This window comes from Lepidochelys olivacea, assembly GCF_965140295.1.
Source record: "Lepidochelys olivacea isolate rLepOli2 genome assembly, chromosome: 9".
In the NCBI taxonomy this organism is placed as follows: domain Eukaryota; kingdom Metazoa; phylum Chordata; order Testudines; family Cheloniidae; genus Lepidochelys; species Lepidochelys olivacea.
In genome coordinates, this window is record NC_140419.1 from 65,958,681 (window position 1) to 65,979,922 (window position 21,242).

Below are 21,242 nucleotides of genomic sequence, written 5' to 3' on the forward strand. Positions count from 1 at the left end.
TTATACTGGCTTCAGTAGAGTTATGGTGCATTTACACAGATGTAACAAAGCAGAGCCGGCTCACAGACTCTTGAGCCCCTTCCTGCTTCAGGAGGTCAGTGGTGGGCACTGGTATGGGTTATGCTCAGTTACCTGTAGGCCAAGTGCAGGTTTATCTTGTTATTTCAGCAACTGATAAATGTCTCAAACTTCAGAATTTAAACATTTCAAAAGTGTGACATTTTTGCTAATTTTTATGACTTCATCTGCCTGGACAGCTCTGGGGACTTGTTTAATTGACACACATAATGTGATCAAATGTGGTGGCAAGACACCAAACTGATTAAATCTCATACAGCAAAACATGGAAATTGAGGGCGGGGGGAACTGAACCAGAGTCTATTCTTCTCTTGTTATGGACTCAGTGGTGCCTCTTGTGAACCTGACTGCCATTGGGGGTGGGCAGTAGACGACACAGGTGCATCAGCTTGGAAGCATGATACCTTAAAGGCATAAGGTCTTCTGGTCATTGGACAAACATTGGCAGGAGCTGGTGCTCACCCAAGGCAATAGAACAGACCATTGTTCCACCATACCCCATCCATGCACACACTGTGACAAAGTTCCTCCTCTATCTTGGTGGGTCTTGCGCTTATTGGAGGATTTGCCCACCTTGGAGCTTCACGGCAGCCCTCAGTTTAGCCGTTTTCGTGAACCCACAGTCCAGGTCAACTCCTCCTGTATCTGATCAGGAGTTGGGAGGTTTGGGGGGAACTCGGGCCCACCGTCTTCTCCGGGTTCCAGCCCAGGGCCCTGTAGAATGCAGCTGTCTAGAGTGCCTCCTGGAACAGCTATGTGACAGTTACAACTCCCTGGGCTACTTCCCCATGGCCTCCTCCCAACCCCTTCTTTATCCTCACCATAGGACCTTCTTCCTGGTGTCTGATAATGTTTGTACTCCTTAGTCCTCCAATAGTATGCGTTCTCACTCTCAGCTCCTAGTGCCTCTTGCTCCCAGCTCCTCACACGCACAGCACAAACTGAAGTGAGCTCCTTTTTAAACCCAGGTGCCCTGATTAGCCTGCCTTAATTGATTCTAGCAGCTTCTTGATTGGCTGCAGGTGTTCTAATCAGCCTGTCTGTCTTAATTGTTTCCAGAAAGTTCCCTTACCCAGGGAAAAGAGACCTACTTAACCTGGGGCTAATATATCTGCCTTCTATTACTTTCCTATAGCCATCTGGCCTGACCCTGACACAACACCATCAGAAGGCTGTAAACACTGGCACAAGAGCCTGATCCACCTTGCACTCCCTAGAACTGGCAGCAAGATTATGGCAGCCTGTCCCCCATAGAGGAGTGAGGAGACCTCCTTCCATTCCCATTTGCACTCATACATGGGAAGGCATACTTCTGCCCTAACTACGTATTAGCATCAGTGGGAGCTCCACATATGTATGAAGGAAGACCAGATTCCATTGCTTTACTAATACAACAACCTCTTTACTATACCCTTTTTAGATCAAAGATGGATGTGTGCTTAAAGATCAGGAGCTTCCAAGAGAGAGGAGGTGAGGGAGTTACATAAGTGTCACTACCTACTGGCTCATAAGGAGCCAGTCAGAAATGCTACCTACTGTTACAGAGTTCTTTTTTTCTCTGCAGAGTGATAATGTTCTGCTCACATCTGATCTTCATTTCTTGGAGTAATATTCTCTCTTTGACAAGGGAGGCCTGAGAGGAGTCTCCTGAAATATGCACCTAAATTATATATATTTTAAAATAAACTGTGCATTGTTCAATACCTACACATACTTTGTTCAATACCGATGCACTGTACATTTCAAATCCAATCTTGCAAGGTGGTAACATCTCCTTCGAGGTGAGGAGTGCTCTAAACTGCCAATGAATTTGGGCAAGGAGAGCATTCAGCAGCTCAAGACCCTTGGAGTGGGTGGAGGACTGTGAGGGGAAAAGTCTCAAGCCTGGCTCAATCAGAAACTCCCTGAGAAGTCAAGATGCTTTTTGGAATCTGTTTAGTCTAGTTTCAGAGTAACAGCCGTGTTAGTCTGTATTCACAAAAAGAAAAGGAGGACTTAGGGCACCTCAGAGACTAACCAATTTATTTGAGCATAAGCTTTCGTGAGCTACAGCTCACTTCACATCCGATGAAGTGAGCTGTGGCTCACGAAAGCTTATGCTCAAATAAATTGGTTAGTCTCTAAGGTGCCCCAAGTCCTCCTTTTCTTTTTGTTTAGTCTAGAGATCACACAGGCTCAGCTTCTCTCCCGTGAGTTATAGTACTAGCTTGGTTTCAGCTGGAAAAAACATTTTTTTTTCAATCAATACTTCCACTTCCTGCCTCAAATCAGACGTTGCAGAGGCCTGGGGAAGATTCTGTAAATGTGATCAAACTTTTTTGAACCTCAAAACAGGATTAGTCCTTGTTTTATTCCACCGGGCTTGGTTGACCGATCTGTTATTTGAGGGAATGGGAAAGCTCCAAGGAGGAATAAAAAATCATGCCCTCTAACTATCTGATATGCCACTGGCATTCACATACCAGTTTCCTGCCAACAGGCTAGCGTTTAGAGGGGACAGCACCTGAAGGGGTTTGGAATGGATTTGGTTCAAACTCTACATAATGTGAAATGAAAAGTATATTCGGTACTGTCAGAGGCATCTTTCCCTGCAAAAGGGACATGCATAGATCTGGAGTTATTTCCTCCCGCTCTTCCTTATTACTCTCTTTTTGTTGTCTTGCTTATCTATTCCTTTCTAATGTATAATTCTTTTGCCTTTGGATGTGCGATGCATTTTGACATGTGATGCTGGTTGGTGTAATTGGAGGAGAAAAGCTGCATGATGATTTAAAGTGTTATTTTCATGATTGTGCCACTCTTGAGTGTGGCACAAAGGAAAATATGACACATGATCCTCCTGAAGAAAATAATCAGGATGACAGAACGTTAAATTAAAAATTAGACTGTCCTGGTTTAACCAGAATGTCTGGACATCTAACCTTATAGGATTATATCTAACATCCTTTTACCAGCGACAGTTAATGCTTGAAGGGATTTTATTCTCATGTAATCCCTGCATTGCTTTCAAAACTGCTTGTTTGGGGAGATATAATTAAAACTTATTATTCTCCCCTTCTCTGTCAACCAGCTGGCAGACAGCAGGCCTACGGTAAAAAGGTTTTCTTTACCAGTGAAAGACCTAGTTAGGGTAAAACTAAAAGCTTTAAATATATATTTAACTTCAGATCAAGGGGTCATTACAGCCAAACAGTATTACAGACATATAATGGCAAAACCCAGTGCCATGACATGCACGGATAAGCAAATTGCTTCGGCAAAAAAACAAAACAAAAACAATCCAGAACAAAAACCAAAAGAAGATCAAATTAGGGTTTCTCCATTTTGTTTTTTAAACACTGGAGAAATCCATTTCAGAACCCATCTCCTCCTCCATCCTCTCTCTCTTTATTCTGTACCATAGTTTATCAGCTGACTGTCATATATAGATGATGCAGTAAAAATGACTAGAGTGTTAATTCCTTTTGTTCACATTTGCCTGTCTGAGTACAGTGTTTGGAATGGAAGATTTAAAAAAATGGAAGGGGTAATACAGCTAGGAGTGTCATCTGAAAAAACCCCTTTAGCCAGAGCATTTTTTTTGCTGACTCGCTCTGATGTGGGGGGCTGGATACCTGCATACCAGTTGCAGTTATTTTTGCGGACTCACATTGATGTCAGGTCAGGTGGGTTCTAATAGATGTAATCCAGGATATGATGGTTTGGAATCTCTTACTGGGACAGAGACAGTCCCTCCGGGACAGAGACAGTCCCTCCCACTAGGTACATCAAGCTCAGGAGAAACTTATGCTGGGAACAACATCATAGTGGTATTTAAGTTAGCAATAAAGGAAGGGTGGTGTGGGGAAGTTGGGGGGAACAGAGCATTTCCAGTGTCTGCTTGCTGTGTTTGGAGCAAAGCAGGGAACTCCACCTCTTTACAGACTTATTTCCTACCGTCTTTCACTATTATTAAAAAAACCCACCACCTTTTACTATTTTAAGTGGATTTAGGGCTCTTGAAGGGTGCCAGACTGGAGTGAACTTTTTATCCAATGTCTAGAGGCAGGCTAAACACATATATAGCAATTACCCCTTAGTACGGCAACACACAACAACAAATGGATTTCCACCATGCTCAAGTGCAGCAATCCACATAGCATGGCAGCTTTTACTTTTGCATGGTCAAAGTGCCAGTGGATAAATGGGTTAATATTGTTGTGACACTCTTTTCATCCCAGGCACACATTGCACTGTTAGCATGACAACAGTTTTGCTGCAGTTAGCGGAATCACCGTAAGCCAGTGTGCTTGTAGCCTTGGATGGGTTAATGTGACATTTATACTGGACACATCCTCACTGAACTGGAGGGGCGTGAAATAGACTGGTCACAGCATGTACCTGTTTCTGAGTCGCTCTGACCTTCTGCTTACCGATGTAATCAAGTGTTATATGCCAAACAATGGCCTCAGCTGAATATCAAGAAATAAGTAAAATCAGCCTTCACACGCCGAGGCTCTGATTCTGCAAAGGGGCTCTGTGCTGGTACAGCCACCCATCTACACACCGTCAGTTGCACGATCCCAGCCCTAAGTAGTCTCCATTCTTTGTTCCTGTCTACAGGCAGTTGTAACAGTTTTGCCATGATGGGTGCTATTAAGTGGCCTTGCTTCCCTAGGATAGAAAACTGAAGCTTCACCCAGTAATTATCTTTGTTGGCAGATTTCAAAGGACGAGCCAGTCAATTCTTCCAGAACAAAGTCTTCAAAAACATCTGGAGGTAAATGATCCTATGCCTCAAGTACAGTATGGTAGTCTAAGATTTGAAAGTGAGACTAATTTAAACAAAACGGAGTAGCCTGGAGATACACTGGTTGCTATTAAACAGTCATCAACTGCCAGTAGTTACCATGCAGTGCTATCTGCAGGTATGTCTATACTGCAATTAAATGCCCACGGCTGGCCCACACCAGCTGACCAAGCTAAGCTGCTCTAGCTAAGGGGTTGTTTAATTGTGGTGTAGATGTTTGGGCTTGGGCTGGAGCCTGGGTTCTTGGACTCTGAGAAATGGGAGGGTCCTAGAGCTTGGGCTGCAGCCTGAGCCCGAACGTCTACACAGCAGTTAGGGCCCCTTAGCCCAAGCCTGAGTAAGCTGGCACAGGTCAGCCACAGGTGTCTAATTTTTCAGGGTAAAAGTTCCCTAGGTGCCTATATTCCTGCATCTAGGCATGTAGACACTTATCTTCTACCTAAGGTCCAGAGTGGGTCCCATTCAAAATATGGCCAGAAGAGGAGATGGTGCTGGGGGTGTCTCAATGCCTAACTTCTTTTGTGCATCCAGCCATCAGTTATCACTGTGCGCTATCTGGCAGATGACTTTTTAAATGGTGTATGCAACTCTTGCAAATTCTGCAGAGTTACACCATAGCAACTCCATTCAAGTCAGTGAGGTTGCAGCAGTAGAGTATTCTGACAGTAGAAGGGCAATTTTCAGGAGAAGAGATGAGAGTCATTTGTGAAACTTGATATTCAGCTGATATAGGTCAGCATAACTCCACTAAAGCTTGATGGAGCTCCATTTATTTACACCAGCTGGAAATCTGATACATACCCCCATCTTTCCCTTTAAATCTAACATCAAAATTAAGTAATTATATTTTATTTTTAAAGCTTTTTAAATTTTTAAATTCACATGGGATGATTTTTGAAGAAGAATATGAGTGCTCATACAAGAAAATTAATTCCCCAAGAAGCTAAACTTTCTGACAGCTTTCTTCAAAGAAAGCAAGCAACGAATTTTTATTTACCCGAGAGAACCCTTAACTACCAATTCTCAGTCACCCACAGGTGGCTGATTGAAATATTGATTAAGGTTTCTTTTCTGCCACCTGCCAGTTTGGCAGGTTTGCTGTAGCTCATTTTTAAGAGCAGAAAGAATGTATTATTTGGGCAGGGGAAGAAGAGGAATGCACTAACTTGATCAGGGCTTGAAATGACCTGAGGCCAAGCTAAATCTGATTCATCATTTGAAACTGTCTAACAGGCATCAGCAATAGACAGGTCTCCATATGCCTTAATCATGTCCTGCAGGGCTCATCTCTGTAAGGGGGAGAGGGTATTTCAGTCGCCTGGTTCATTCAGTGACTGGTCAGTAGTGACACTGCTAAAATATTGTGAATTACGATCATGGTTTTGTGAAAAGGCTGCAAACTGAACTTAAAATCAAGGCTATAAACATTTTCCTTCATTCTTTTGTATTCCCTTATCATGCTTATTTGTTACCCTTTCCGTTAGGCCCTGGAAGTCAGTTAACCACATGTTTAAATCTATCCATATTCAGAAAACCCCTTAATCACATGCTTAATTTCTAAGCACTTATGTTGAATCAGAGGGCCACAGGGTGCTCTACTCACCACTGGAGTGCCTTCTGGTGGCCACATCTGGGATGCCAGTCTGATGCCCCTTCCTATATGTAAAAAGAAAAGGAGTACTTGTGGCACCTTAGAAACTAACCAATTTATTTGAGCATGAGCTTTCGTGAGCTACAGCTCACTTCATCGGATGCATACCGTGGAAACTGCAGCAGACATTATATACACACAGAGATCATGAAAGGTCTGCTGCAGTTTCCACGGTATGCATCCGATGAAGTGAGCTGTAGCTCACGAAAGCTCATGCTCAAATAAATTGGTTAGTCTCTAGGGTGCCACAAGTCCTCCTTTTCTTTTTGCGAATACAGACTAACACGGCTGCTACTCTGAAACCTTCCTATATGTGTTCACTCCCTCTCTCTTGAGACTTGACAGCTCCCTCTTTGGGGCTTGCCTCTCTGGTCAGGTCACTGTAGGTAGAGGTTGTGTACCAAAGTCTCTCTGTACCAACCGTCCCAGGTAGTCTTCCAGTGCACTGCCCCTCAATAGTAACAATTCCCCAGTGGCTGCTAGAGGAACCCAGGCCTGGCTTCTTCTCTGGGTTCTAGCCCAGGGACCCTACAACCAGCAGCTAACATCTGCACTGTTCCACACCTTGCTGCTGTTTCCCTGGACTGTTTCCCACATAGCCTCTATCTAGCTCCTTCTCCACTCTCCTCCACGTATTCTCTTCCCTCTAGGCCAAGCGCCATTCTGTCTCTAGTGTCAGTATAGTCATTCTACTACAGACTTCCTCCCTGCAGCCCATTTCTAGCCTCAGCTACCTGGCTTTATACAAACTGCACCTGTTCCTCTCCAGGTGAGCTTCCCCCTTTAATTAGTCCTCATTGTTCCCTGTCTCCTCCTCCAGTTGCAGCCCAGGTAGTTGATTGGCTCATCTAGCCACCTTAACATAGCTGGTGCATAGTGGACACCCCATTCACAGTGAGCCTTAATACGTCAGTAAGAAATTAAATTGTATTGTTAGCAATTCTGTTCCTCTTTAGTGAAAATTCCGTAACTAATCCCTCATGCTTCAGGGCATAAGACAAAATCTGACTGATGAGGGTTAGGAAGAAACTTTCCCTAGGGGGACATTATTCTATAACTACATACTGCAGGGTTTTTTGTACCTTCATCTGAAGCAGCTGGCACTGACCACTGGACTAGGTGGAGAGGATTCTGGACTAGATGGGCCACCAGTCTGAAAAGTCCTATGCTCCTCTTTATTTCATATAGGCCACTAAACAGCCATCAGATTGTAATGACTGGACTGTCAAAGCATAATGGATTCCCCTCCCCCCTCCTGAGGAAGAGTTATTTAATTTGGAAATAATGAATAAATCAGGAGTTTGTGATCTGCCTATGCATTGAAAAGCAGGTGAACTCTGAAAAGACATTCACCCATTATCAATTATTCGCTCAGGTCCACTAATGAATTTGAATCATCACTGACCTGAGGCCAGGTTATACTAATCAAAGTCAATAGGGTTAAATGGGATTTATATCAGGGCAGAATTTAGCTTCTAGTCTGGATTTGAACCAATGATGTATTGATGAAAACCTCCATTCCCTATTGCTTCCCCATACCTGAGCCCATCTATTTATCATATCTGTGATACATGGGGGGGGGAGAGTAGCTCCCTTTAATGGACAGCCAGCCAGCCAGTTAGCTGTAAAATCTATCTTGGTCTGTTCTCTGCTTGTTTACATGTAAAGGGTTAACAAGCCCACCGGTAAAAGAAAAGGAGTGGGCACCTGACCAAAAGAGCCAGGTAGAACTTAAAAGGTAGAACTTTTTAAAATTGGGAAAGAAACTTTCCCTTTGTCTAGTGTTCTCTGGGCTGCAGGGATGAAGCAGCAATGCTGTGTAAGGCTTAAACCAGGTATGACAATTCATCTTCCATACCTAAAAGAAATTATTTGGATAGTGAATGTTTAGACAGACAGTCAGGTTTATTTTTTATTTTAGCTTGTGGATCTCCTCTGTGCTAATCCCAGATGCTTTTGTTTGCTTGTAACCTTTAAGCTGAACCTCTAAGAAAGCTATTTTGGGTGCCTGACTTTTGGAATTGCTCTTTTAAAATCTAGCAAAAGCCTAAATTCCAGATAAATTTTATTAAAAACAAAAAGGAAAAAATTACACCTTTTTTAAGAACAGGATTGGATTTTTGGTGTCCTAAGAGGTTTGTGCATGTTGTTTGATTAGCTGGTAGCCACAGCTAATTTCCTTTGTTTTCTTTCTCATTTCTTCCCTGAAGCGGCGGGGAAGGAATTCCCAAGTGCTCCTTCCTGGGTTCAAAGGGTTGTTTTTTGGTTTTTTTTTTTTTGCATTTGGGTGGTGGCAGCATTTACCAAACCAAGGTCAGAGAAAAGCTGTAACCTTGGGAGTGTCATAGAAGCCTGGAGTGGCCATTATTAATTTTTTAAATCCTTGCGGGCCCCCACTTCTGCACTCGGAGTGACAGAATGGGGATTCAGCCTTGACAATATCATTATACTGTTTTCTGTTCCATCTCTTGTTCCTTCATATCACACCTCAGTTGTTCAGTCTTCACCATTTATCATATCACTTATTTTTTGCTATTATATTGTTCTACCTCTCAGAGAGGTAGAGAATGTATGATTCTGTGCCAATGTGCTCAGAGTCCTCCTCAAACTAGAACACTTGATCCTAGTCATTATATAGTACTTTAATAAATTACCTATTTGTTACTTGGCCTCTCACTTCAGATATTTGGATACAGAAAGTGTTCTCCATTGGAATTAGTAGTTAGCAAAAAAAGAAAAAAAGTCACTGTTAGTACATCAGCATCTCTGGTGGGCTCTCTCTTAGTAATTTGGAGATTCAGATTCTAGCCTAAAACATAACTAAGGAATTCTAATGTTTTCCACATATATAGCATCTTTCACTGCAAAGGGGCTTAACAAACTACATATACTTCCTCACTACTGAAATGCAGCCAGCTCTAGGGCAAACAACAGCATCTGTTTAAATAAGCACTGAAATGCTATACAACAGCTGAAGACAGAAGATGAAGATCACATACTGTGGAAACTGCAAGAGGAACTCCGGTATGAAGAAAGTAAATCCAGAAACTGGAATTTGGCCAGGACATCAAGGTTTATGCCCCTACTCTTGAGACATTCCATAGTTTCTTTAATGATAAATGGCCAGCACCTTGATTTTACATCTCAGCTGAAAGACATCATCTCCAATGTCTTACCATCATCCCTTCCTGCAGCAATTTGGAGTTACCTCACAGGACTTCCATTCAAGAATTGATCAGGGTTAATTTGTTATATCAAAGCCAAGGTTAATATGACTTCACGTATTCAAAACACAGAGCAGTCAGGGACATCTGAATCAGAAGTAAAATACCAGAGCATAATGGAATTCAGTTTTTCATTGCCATGGGGTTCAAATAATTACTTAATACAACACTCGTTATATATTCAATTAAAATTGTCAACCACAAGCGCTTAGAATCACAAACCTGTCCCAACTACATTCTACAAAATGAAAACCGGTTTACTAGATATCAAAAAACATAGTTGGAAAATTGACTCATGTATACAAGTTATTTGTATTAGAACATACAAGACACACAATGCGCTCCCTGGTAAAAACCCAGACATAAATTGCCTTAATGCATGCAGCACTTAGACTACAAACCAAAATCTCTTTCCATGGTCTAATCTAGTACTGTATTCTTTTGTTGAAAAACAGGAATATAAGCTACATAAAGAAACTCTGAGGACTTGTCCAAAGAATACTCCAATCTACCGAATTCTACACAAATTGCTGCGTCCAGCCAAGCTTCTGTAACCATCCCACCATTCAGAAACCTCACCATCTTCAAAAGTAAGCCCACTTCCACTGTAAATTAGCCTATTCAAGCACCACTGTCTAGTCAATTTCCACTAATCAGTCCCCTGCCTTTATTTAAAGTATCAGTAAACTGTCAGATATTCTGACACCAGTAGGGGGGAAGATCCTCATTACCATGCAGAGCTCAGACTGCAGCTTAATTAGTATCATAAACATCCATAAAACAACAAAAGGTGAGAGGCGGCGTATTAAGCTGAGTTCCAGTTCAGTGACTTCCTACCTCTACACGCACTGATCTATATGCTATATTTTGGGCTCCTTCCTTCTGTGCCATATTCTTGTCTGATAGGGTGCCAGATTCACAGTGTATGGCTCATACTGTGTTAAATTAGTAGCTTGGGCGGTGTCTATATGTAAAAAACCCAGCTCCCCACTGTTCACAGTACAGTGGGCTTCATAGTACGCATTAGAAATTTTGCTGAGTTTTATGACATAGTAATTAGAGGTGAGTTGTGCTGCCACCTGGTAATTTAGCTACCTACAGACACAAATGTAATTTAGCAACCCAAGTGACGAAGGTATTTCTAGAGCAGTGGAGCTTCTGCTTCCTTTAAAAAAGAATAACCAGGCATACAAATTTGCAAAGAGCTAGGGTATAAGGCACACACAGGAACTTCCTGCAGCACAGCCCGAGCCAAGCATTTTGTAGCTTTACCAGTGGAAAGACATTTATTTCTAAAGTAGCTAGAAGTCAATAACTTCCTATGGGTAGAAGTAGCTAATTGATGTTGCTGCCACCTATGAGCCAAAGTAAGTAGTGGGTATCCTATTACTTCCTAGCCTACTTCACGCTGCGGATGGTATTTCACATTAGCCAACTCCAGACAAGTTATTCTAGTTCCACATCTTTTTATTGCTGCTCATAACTTGTTTCAACAAATAGCTATACATTGCAAAATAGACAGAAATATTGTTTTAAATATTGGCACTGGCAAAATAGATCCTCCTAGCCAAAAGAGTTATATGGGCACAAAGAAGAGGGTTGGTTGGAAGGGAAGGTGCTTTAGAGTGCATGCTCAACCCACCAGAACCCTACTTATGTGACAACAACAAACATGAAGAATAGTACAAACTAGGAGAGCAAGAATCTTAGTATGATGTAGATTTAACTTCTGTGCTGTATTTTGTGACCCCTATTTCCTGATTAAGTATTGCTAATTCACAAAAACAAATACGGGTTGGTGTAGATGCGGAATTGTTAGCTTTCATCCACCTGGTTCAAATCTAGCCAGGGTTGGCCTGGAAAAAAAAGGCACTGTTGCTTGGTGGCCTTTGTGAACTACATTTATGGAACAAAAAAATGTCCACATCACAAACATCACCACAACGGTTGGTGCTAACCGGTGCCTTTATTGGCCATCTCAGGTGAGTGTCTCCCTGTAGAATTGAATACTCTGTCACCAACAAAGGATGTCTCTCTAGATAAGAGCTGAAGTGTAACAGCATGGCAGTGTGAAGGAAATTTGCATTGCCAACACCTGTGCCATGCCCAGTGGATTAAAGTGGTGGCCTCCAGAGCTGGTAGCTCAGCATCTTTAACAAGCATTGAAAATCCAAATACAAGTGAGCTATCTACCTTTGCACATAGAGATGGATGATTAGAATGCTTCATACTGAGGAGGGTGGGAGGTTTCTTAATACTGAGTGGTTGTTGGTAGTAGCTTCCTAACCCATCATTCGGGGGAAGAGGAAAGAGAAAGGACCTTTGAGCATTTAATGGCTATAAAAATAATACTATACCATTAGATAGCACAGAACACTTCTTAAAAAAAAAATTTCACAGAATCTCACAATACCCCATGTCCTGAGGCACTTTCACCCTAGGGTGCCTCCTCCTGGCTGCTCTGGGCAATTAGCTCCTTCCAGGTCTGATGCCCATTTCTGCCACTCATTTACATTATCCTGCCACCTCTCTCTTACTACAACACTAAGTGCTCTCTTTTTGTGGGTGGGCTCTCCAGCCATCTCACGAAAGTCATTCCCTTCAGGGATAGCAAAGTCCTAGCTGACAACTGTCCCATGCAGTCTTCTACTCCATTGCCCACTCTGTACTACTGGTAGGGGAACCTAGGGCTGCCCTCTACTCCAGATTCCAGTCCAGGGAGCCTATGTCTAGCAACTGTTGTCTGCTTTCTCCTAGACCCTCTTGCTATTTCCCTGGACTCCCTCCCACATCTTCTAGCTCACCCATCTCTGGATTTATCAGTCTAAACTTCCTCCTCCCAGACATACAATGCAGACTACTGAACTCCAGAGCCCTAAATACACCTCCCTGGAAATAAGTGCAGACTACTTCCACAGCAACCCCCTTTGGCTCCCAACTTCCAGGCTTTATACCAGCCCCACCTGTTCCTTATCAGCTGGGCTCCATCATAAATCAGCCTTCCTAGCCCTAACTCTCCTTCAGGTATAGCCTAAGAGGTTAATTAACCTAATTTAACTTGCTCTGCCTTGCAGGGTAAGTCAGTATTATTATACTATTTGATGAGCTGGGTCAACTGAGGCATAGAGAGGTGAAATGACTTGCTCAAGGCCATGCAGCCATGTCAAGGCTGGGATTGGAATTCAGGATTTCTGACTCCCAGTCCTCTACTTTAACTCTACTTTTTCCCAAGTCAGTGCTATGGTTGTTTATTTCAGGGTGCTAGGCAACATTAATACCGTTCTTGAACATTGGTCTTCTCTTGACAGATAGTAGCCCAGTGACTCTGGAGCCACACAGATGATGCTAGTGCTTGCTCCTTTTAGGCATAGACTGATAAAAACCTAATTCAAAGCTTACTGAAGTCCATGGAAAGACTCCACTGAGGCTGTGGATCAGGCCCATAAAGAAAACCTTGCAGTGTCCATGAGATTGGGATACCTCTCTGGAGTAGCTTGGTGTGATGGAATGCATCCCTGTATTCACTCCCTAAACACTATTGTAATAATTGTTGTACAAAATATGCCTTGTGAAGTATCTGAAAATGCATAACTTGCTGATCAGTAATATCATGGTAAAATGTGTGTAGCAGCATAATGTGTAAAGTTATAAAATTCCTCTGTATGATTTTAAAATCCAGGGTCAGACTCACATAGCACAAAACTGGTCAAACAGACCTGTCTTGTTTTACTTTGCATTTAAGCAGTAAACAGAGTCATCAAGTGGGAAGGAAGACAACAAAAGAACATCCTTCCGGACTCTTTGTCTCCTGGTTCTCAGCTGGAAATACTTTTCAAGAGGGGGATTGAAACTATAAAAAGGAGGGGCAGACACTCCCCAAAACATCTTTTCTCTCTCTCTTTCTATCTCACTCTTTGTACCTCAGAAGACAAAAGAAACAGCTGTTGGACTCTGGGGAAGGGGTCCTAACTAGAACAGTTTGGTTAATAATGCTGTTGGAAGCATGTGATGCAAAACTATCCTTTGAACCTCATATAATCTGTCAAATTTAGCATTAGAAAGTATTTTATGTTTATTTTTCTTGTAACCACTTCTGACTATGTTGCCTATGCTTATTCTCACTTAAAATCTATCTCTTTGTAGTTAATAAACTTGTTTTATTGTTTTATCTAATCCACTTAGTTTAAATTAGAGTATCCAGGTAACTCCATTTCGAGTGGGAAGTTGAATATTATTCCCTTAAAGGACTAATGGACTTAATACATTTGGACTGTTCAGGAGAGGGCTGGGCAGTACAAGACATACATTTCTGGGAGAAAATCTGGGACTGTTGAGAGCTAGGGTCTGACTGAAAGGATGCAGTCTCTCAAAGATATCTGAGAATTAATTAGCATGCTGTCAAGCTGTTTGTGAGTGGTCCTTGTTGGGAGCTACAACGGTATGGTATTGCAAGACACCTCAGTTTGCAGGGCAAGAATGACACAGCCCTGACTGGTCTGGATTGCACCGCAGTAAGTCACACTTGGGGCCAGATTTTTAAAGGTGCCTAGTCAGGCACCTAATGTGATTTTCAAAAGCTCCTTGGTGCCTAACTCAAATTGACTGTTTTCTTTAGGGTCCTGTGTCTCCAGGCACCTATGTACCTCTAAAAATCTGGCTTCTGGACTAGATCTCTCCTTGGTGATCTGCACCTGTGTTTAACCTATTTGACTTTGAGGAGGCTTGGAACCTGCTATACATTAGTGGTCAAAAGTGGTGAGTCAGGGAAAAGAAACTTCAACCAAATTGAAAACAAAATGTCTGGAAAATTGAAATGACAAAGTAGCATTAGTAGCTTGTTCCAAAATTAGCAACATGTGCTGTTATGATCTTAATAAAGACAGACACAGGTTTTTATCACATTCAAAATAAACCCTTTTGACTTCCTTAGATTCAGCACATCACATGCAGCTTAGAACCACTCTGCAATTAATGATCATTAACAGTTACATAATAGGCTAATATATGGCTGGATCCATGAGGATGGTACAGAATCTTGTCCTATGGGACAGTGCAGTAGTTCAAGTAGACCGAGGATAGTGAAATGAGGTAGGTATCCAGGGGTTGGAGTAGCACAGGAAAGGAAGAGGAGCTCACCAACTTTGGGATCCGTTATCGTGGTGATTCAGTGTCACATGGTGATGCAAAATTGTGCCAAGCTGGAATGTAACAAAAAGGAAAGGAAGAAGAGAATTACTCAAATGAAGCCCATTTCTCCAAGGCTCAGGGATTTTTGGAGAGGGACAAGATAGTGGTAGTGCTGTTTCAGACTTGCTGGTGACAGGTGGGTAAAAGCTTCTTACGGTTTTTTGATGGTAAGTTGATAAAAACAAAACCATGGAACTGTAAAGTGTGTGTGTGTGGGGGGGGGGGGAGAAGCTCTGTATTCCACAGCCTTGAAGACATAGCTATAGTTGATGAGATGCAAAAAGAGCCATTTAAAACCATATCCTTGTAGCTTCCCGCTCCCAGCCTGCTGATTAATGTAATTAGGGCAATTTCTGATCCTCTTCCTGATGAGCTCCTCATGAGACAGCACCTTCTGTTTGTGATGGACAAGGGTAAAATAAATTCTTCCCCCGACCATCTCTGTCTTGCTTCTCTTTCTAACTCACTAGCAAATGTTTCAGAGTGGTAGCCATGTTAGTCTGTTTCAGCAAAAAGAAAAGGAGTACTTGTGGCACCTTAGAGACTAACAAATTTATTTAAGCATAAGCTTTCATGGGCTAAAGCCCACTTCATCAGATGCATGCAGTGGAAAATACAGTAGGAAGGTGTGTGTGTGTATATATATACAGAGAACATGAAAAAATGGGGGTTGCCACACTAACTAACGAGTAATCGATTAAGGTGGGCTATTATCAGCAGGAGAAAAAAACTTTTGTAGTGATAATTAATTTGCAAACTGGACACCATTAAATTAGGCTTGAATAAAGACTGGGAGTGGATGAGTCATTACACAAACTAAAAAGTATTTCCTCATGATAATTTCCCCCCTACTGTTACTCACACCTTCTTGTCAACTGTTTGAAATGGGCCATCATGATTATCACTACAAAAGATTTTGTTCTCCTGCTGATAATAGCCCACCTTAATTGATTACTCTTGTTACAGTTGGTATGGCAACCCCCATTTTTTCACGTTCTCTGTAGATATATATCTTCCTACTATATTTTCCACTGCATGCATCTGATGAAGTGGGCTTTAGCCCACAAAAGCTTATGATTAAATAAATTTGTTAGTCTCTAAGGTGCCACAAGTACTCCTCGTTCTTTTAGCTAATGTTTGTAAGTGACTTGGGATTATTAATTATTTTGTTCTGTTTTCTGACTCTTCTCCATTTTCCTCCTCTGCTTCCTTTCTTTCTTGTTTCTTCCCTCTCCCCTTTATTTCTTGCTTTCCCACAAGCTTCCAATGCCACCGCCTTCCTCTCTGTGTGCACCCATGGCTCTCCTCTTCCTTCTGTCCTTCTGGTTTACTTACTGTCTCTTTTCTCTGCCAGTTCTCCTCTTACTTGACAGTTTCTACTTCCTTCTCTGCTCTGATCCTTGCTTGGTTCTTTCTGCTTCTCCTCTGCATCCTCATTTCTCCAAGATTTATATCCACAATGTGGGAGCTCTGCATATCCAGTCGGCCCGTTACCTATTGCCAGGGGAACAAGGATCTTCTAGATCCCCATGCATTTGTTTCTTCTAGATCCTCACACATTTGCTTTTTGTTGACTATTTCTTCCAGATCCCAAAGTGCATTTTAGAATGGTGCAGCTTCTGCCTGGACAGAGGATAGAGAGCTCCAGAAACTCCTTATCGGGGCAGCTAGGATCCTAGCAGCTCCTCCTGCCTCACACATTTAGTATCTCCATGGTGGTATTGTACCATCATCTCTCCAGGCTGAGCACTAGATGAAAATGCGTTCCAGGCGGCAACGAGGAGGGACAGCCGCAAGAGTGCTATAGCACCTACATCTTTGGGGCATGAGTCAAGTCTGTCTTGGTATTGATTGAGTGAATGAGGAGAGAGATCTGTTTCTTAATGGCCGTTGTCATTTAACAATCTCCTTGGAAATTCTGACAAATGATTCTGGTGCTAACTGTTGAAATTCCTACATCAATTCAGTAGAAAATGGGCACTTACTAAACAAATGTCAAATCACCCTCCTATCTGCATATGTGCCAGTCTTCTATAGACAAAGAGCATCGGTAATTGACGGGAAAGCAAGACATTAAAATTCAAAAAGAAGCAAAACCTCCCTTTCCTTTGGTCCTTTGATTCCGTCCCAGTACAGCTGAAGCGTGACAATGCAGAACTTTCATTTAAAAACAACAGCCACAAAATATCCTTTTTCAAAATTTCATACATTCTGCTTCTGTGTGTTGTGGAGTTGTACCGACTTTGTGGAGTCATTGCAGCTGCTTGTAAATGATGTATGAAAAGAAAAATTCCTGTCCTTCCAGTGCACTGAGAAAATTCCGTAATCCCTGCTATGCTGCTTGCTTATATTAAACTCAAACACAGCCAGGAAAGAGCTTGAATGCAAAGATTATTAGCTTTCCCCCACCCAATTACATCTTTTGCTTCTTTAGAGGAGATTTATTTGTCTCTCCAGGTGTCCCCTTATCTCCTTCCACCCTAGCTGTAGGATTTGGACAAGAAATATACCGTATTTATTTGTTTTAAAGAAAAGTTTTATGACTATTTTTTACAGGGGTTGGGTGGGGTTCTCTCTCCCCAATAACACAGGCAAGATTTCCTCTGTGTACCAATCCCACTGTCAGAATGGTTTCTGGAACAGTTGCAATATCACGGAAAGATGTTATGACAGTGATCAGGAGCCTAGCTGAGCTGTGTCCCCATTCAAAGTTCAACCCCTCCTGGTTTGATGGCAAGCACAAACTGTTAAACCTGGCACTTGATGACTAAGTAGTTAGAATAGAGCACTCTGTGCCTCTGTGATCTCTCATTTATTTATTTATTTTTAAATCCTGTGTTCTATCATAACAGCACCCAACTATTGTAGTTACACTGTGGTGGACTACCTTACTTTTAGACTATTATACTAGCACTTCTTTAAATGCGGATAAGATAGGTACCCCATGCTGCTTGCATATTGTTAATCCTGGGATTAAATTATGACTGATGAAGCCAATGGGAGTTTTGCTGCTGAGTTCAATAGGGCCAGGATTTCACTCCTGGTCTTCTCTCCACCATCTGTTTGGTTTAGGCAGGAAAACTCAACTATACTTCTCAGCAGTTAATTTTCTTTAGAATACTGCCTGTTAATTAACGAAGCACCAACATTGCACAAAATACTTTTTTCAACTCACAGTTGCTCATAAAGGGGAGTTGAGTGTGGAACAAAAAACTGTTCTCTTTTATAAATCACCTAACCTTTCATGGATTCTTGGTTCATGGGACCTGTGCTGCCAGCTCTAGTATGCTGTACCACCACAGATTACCTTACTTTTTCTATGGGGATAACATGTTGACTCTTATCTATAATTATGGGATGGATTAGATGAGTTACTGAGAAAAAAAGTATCCTGGCCCCAGCTGAAGTGAGATGTAAGGAAATGATGGACTAGCAGCTCTCCTGCTATGGAAAGGGATGGATTTTTAAAGCTCTCAGATGCTGGATTCTTAAATCTCTAAACAGGTTCAGAATGCCCATGTCCAGGAACCAGGGGCTTGTGTGTGTGAGGTATACTTTGTATTTCTGCACACAAAAACGCTAAAATGGAAGAGAAGTCTGGGACATCTTCCTCTGGGCCATCGGCATTAGACTACTGCATTTTGGCAGCATGTTCACAACAAGCCACGTAGGCCGGCACTGGGGGCCAGCACAGGGAGGTTATACTCAGAAGTCTTATGGAATAAGCTGCCCATCTTGAAAGAAGCCCTCTCTTAAAATGGGGGCTCAGCCACAAACATCATCTTTAAAATAAATTGGTGCAAAGTGGTGCATATGAGAATTAAATTCAGCAGCTGGATAAAAAGAAACCAGAGGGTAATAACCCATACCAAGCCAACTGCCGAGACGAAAATCTATGCTGTAAATCCTCCTCCAATACTGCTTTTCACTACCTTCCAGCTGCCCCTTACCATTATTTCTCTCCACCCATCACTGGGATGGGAGAGCACCTGCAGATGATGACGCTTAGGCTATGTCTACACTACCACCGGATCGACGCTCCAGCGATCGATGCACTGGGGGTCGATTTAGCAGAAAAGTATCCCAAAATACTACATGAAAGTCACCTATTTGATTCCCCATGGGCTTCATTGCTCCAGTGCAGTTCCAGGTAGCTGGGATGGCCCACTATGTTTTGGTTTACAGTAGTCTGGAACTGCTAATGCAATTTGAGGGGGAACTGACTATAAGAAAGGTTTGATTAAGATTAGTTAGGTGCTGTGTGCTCCTCTACTCCTGCTATTTGGAGTTTTATTATTTGTATTACAGCAGTATCCAGAGGCCCCAATTGGGATCAGGGCCACATTGTGCTAGGAGCTGTATAAACAGTCCCTGCTCTGGAAAGCGGATGGGCTGCATCATAACACCAGTTTGAGTCTAGCCAGGTCTGTAGTGACTGAAAGCTGTCTGTTTATCTCTTTATCTGTTCACGGGCCACTGTGAAGTGAGTCCAAGTACCATAAGAGCTCAAAAAAACCCACCAAAACTAGCTCTAATTGTCTATGGCCCTTCTTTGCTTCCCAAGGCCTGTAGGGCTGCTCTAACTCATACTAGGGGCTGGGTAGGCCTCTCTGCACAGTCTCAGAATACAGGGAGAGGAGAGCCATTCCTCATGCCTGCCATGAGCACTGGAATGCAGTAACGGAGAATCAGGCCCTGGTGGGCTTGTCTTCCCTAAGGAAAAGGTGCATTTTAAACATGTCAGCTAACACATTAATCAAAAGCTCTAGTGTAGACTAAGGCTGCCAACCCACCAGGATTGTCCTGCAGTCTCCAGGAATCACAGAAACCCTCTGCCAAGATGCAGGATTTGTTGTGTCTAAACCATCCAAGGCAGATAAGATCAATCTTTAATTAAAGATTGTCATGTGATGAAATCTCCAGGAATATGTGCAACTAAACTTGGCAACCCTAATAGACAAGGCAAGTTGTAGTTGTAACATGGGTTAGCTGTTTCGGTAAACATCAAGTAAATCCTGTGGATAAACAGCAGACTTGGATCTGCACTACTGTCTGTCCAGCATCTTTCACAGGAACTAAATTACCTTCAAAATTGGAAATGGGGGATTGCAGCTGGCTCTAGAGCAGGCCCTCTGGTCTGCTGTATGAACAACTCTTGGCAAGTTGTGATACTTTGTAGTAACATTTTTTTAACTGAAGCAGCCAGCTCTCAAAAACTCTCCCTGCAACAATCCTGATACCAGTCAGAGAGATTTTCTGTATTAAACAGAGTACGTGTCTTACAACCATTTGTCTGTGTTCGCAAACAAGGGGTCTAGCACCATTGAAGGCTTGCGCCTGCAAGGCTTCTAACAAGATAAGGTGCTAAGAGAGACAGGCATTCTGGGTAAACGTCAGGAAGTTGCTCTTGGTTTGTGAGAGTGAATTAACCATGCAGCAGTGCTGGGTAAATAGCTTGTTGTTTGAGTTCCTCTGTGCTTATTTGCAGCGTGACACATTTGATCTTTGTACAGTCATCACACACAAATGTGCACAACACTCTCTGTTTACAGAGCCAAACGTAGGCATTAAAAAGAAATATAGACAAATTAACAGTGCCAGATTAGTCAAGGGCTAGAGTCAGCCTTTTCCAAGCTGTAGCCTTAGGCAGCAATCTCTCATTCCCAACTTTAACTTCATCCCACACAAGCCTGAAATCACTGTGGTTCAATGGCTAGTGCACAGGACAAACAGGCAGGATTCCAAGGACTTGGCCAAGAGAGACTAAAGGGAGGCCAGGTACAGAACCAGTTTAAATAAATGTATTGTACACAGAAAACATGCATGAAGAGATTGATAACTCAGAAATGGTATAACTTCAAGCCACTAATCGGAAGGTTTTGCTCCTGGCTCCGTCACTCATCTGCTGTGTGTTTTTCAGAAAGTCACTCACCACATCTCCATATGCCTCATTTTCCTGATCTAAAAAGCCTCCCCAGGTTTCGGATACTGTTTGGCTGCGGTGGTCTTGTAAATCATGCACATAATCTGACTCCTGAAACCTAGTCTCAGCATGGTAACATGCCAGATTCCTGTCACTGCTCTAGGACAACAATTACTCATCTTACCTAAAGAATCAGGAACCTATGAGAGAAGGTAATTTGTCTGACACCTGCAGAGAGAAGCCAGGAAGGGCTACTTAAGATTGCATATACTGCAGGGAGTTATGGAGCAGACAGGAAAATATACCACATAACCCTATATCTGATGTAGAACGCCACACTGTTTGCTATTGCCAGCATACATAAAAGGTATATACTCATTTCAGATATTT